The following is a 2146-nucleotide window of genomic DNA, read 5'->3' as shown; positions in this document are numbered from 1 at the left end:
TCCTGAGGAGATAGAAATTACACCAGAGCCACATCTACCACTAAGTGGGCTAAAGCAACTATTAGCAGTTTCTGCTGCAGTTGTATGACAACACAGCTCCTCCGTATTTCCCTGCAGAGAATTCTCATCTTCCAGGTTAAGAATTATGAGAACACAGAAAAGGGGTAGAATCCCTTAGGGATTATATAAATCTTCATTATGTGCCTAGAGCACAGATGCTAAGGCACTATATGAATGAGTAAGAACTAAAGTATGCCAAAACACACAACTTACTAGACGTAGACTGACACTTTCTCAGTCTAAAAACACATTGTTAGCCCTCACTATTGAAATTAGTAGTCCTTCACTAGTTGGACTAGTCCTACTACAATTAGTCCTTCACAACAAAAAGATAAAACAAGGGAACTCGATGGTTGGAACAAGATTTACTGCAGTGTTCCTATTTCCTTCTTGAAAAACCCAAACATGCCTTCCCAACAGACATAGCTGGGATGGGAAAGGTTACCTCAGTTACAACAGACAAAGTCTAGACTTTTTTTTTTTTAAGTGACACTAAGTTTATGCACAGTTCTTTTTTTCCCTTCTTTAGAAGAGAATAGTTGTTCTTTCCCACAGCAAGGGTGGCAGGAAATGGCAGAGAAAGGAAATGTGCTGAAATAGCTGTCACTGTCCCCATGGGAAGGAGAACCTTGAAATAGCTGTCACAGTCCCTTGTCCCTAAGGGAGGAAGAACCTTGCAAGATTTGCTATCCAGATTAAAGTCTCTCTATCTGTAGGAAGGGTCCCAGTTACTGTGCAGTATTATTAAGTTCGGTTTCACATCACCAGCTCTTGGTGGAATTTTCAAAGTAAAAACTATGTTGCACATCACAGCACTGTAAGGAAACAAACTACAATGTGCTGTAGTAAATACAGATTTTATGAAAGAAAAACTTTGCATAAAAACTAAGTTCAATTTATATTTATATTTTACTAATAAGTGGATAAATTAGAAACACCTATTGGTAAAAATATACATCAGTGAAGGAGAAATGGCCCACCCAAGATTGAGCATCATGCTACTCATGCAACACATTAAGTTTTACTGTGTCAGCTCTAGGGAAAAAAGTCACTTGCTCTGACAACTGCAGAGCAAAATAATTTTCTAAGGGACATAACTATCCTTCAGGTAAAAGTTAATTTTATCCTATTTAATTATACACTGTTACCAATTTAAATCCTGTCCTAGAACATTGAGTTTTCCATGCTGTCTTGCATGTATGTGATTGCCATGTGTCATTTATTAGGCTTTTTCATTATTTTTGGGGTAGCATTAATTGCTCTGCATCCATATTTCCTCCTTCTACTACAACAATGACTGTGTGTGGCACTGCTTTGTGCATCATTACACCATACCCTCAGCTTTAAAATGGAGTAGTTGCAGTTATGGAAGAAGTGACCCTACAAAATTTCTTCTACATTTCTGAGACCTGCAAGAGAATTTTTCTGTCAGCTCCAGACAACCTGCTACAGGAAGAAAAGTGTTGCTGGGGTCAACACTGCAGCTCTATATTTAAAATGGATCTGATGATCCCAAAAATCTTAGGACATGAAAGGCTTGTGCCTACTATGTGACAGGACTTCAGGACTTGAATAGCAGCTCTGAAGGGATGACATTACAATCAAACATTTGAGACAGAACAGATTTGTCCTCACACTATACACACAGTGTCGTCTTATATACACTGAATTTGGTCAAAACCACCACAGATTAGGGAAAAAGGTAACAATCAGGGTCTGCATTTCTATTCCCAGGGTACTGCTTGGCAAACCTGTATTCTTGAAGTACCAAAATAAATACCAAGCATATTCCTGAGAAACACCAAATACCCACCAACAGCAACTAGACAGGACTGATAATAGTTGGGTGTCTTGCAAGATACTAGCCAGCTTTTAAACTCATTAGTATTTATGTTTAACTATTTCCAGGAGGGAAGGGGAGTGGAGTAAAAATAACAGCACACATTTAGGCTTTTAGATACCAACATTTAGGCTTTAAAATCTCCATATTGTCCTTCATAAGCAGGGTGAAAAGGAAGTAATACCTATTTTCTTTTAAAATAACCAAAGTAAAAAGTATAGTGAAAGCACATCAAGAAACAAACTG

Source organism: Strigops habroptila, chromosome 9, assembly GCF_004027225.2.
Source record: "Strigops habroptila isolate Jane chromosome 9, bStrHab1.2.pri, whole genome shotgun sequence".
NCBI classification, from domain to species: domain Eukaryota; kingdom Metazoa; phylum Chordata; class Aves; order Psittaciformes; family Psittacidae; genus Strigops; species Strigops habroptila.
This window is presented reverse-complemented; position numbering follows the sequence as displayed.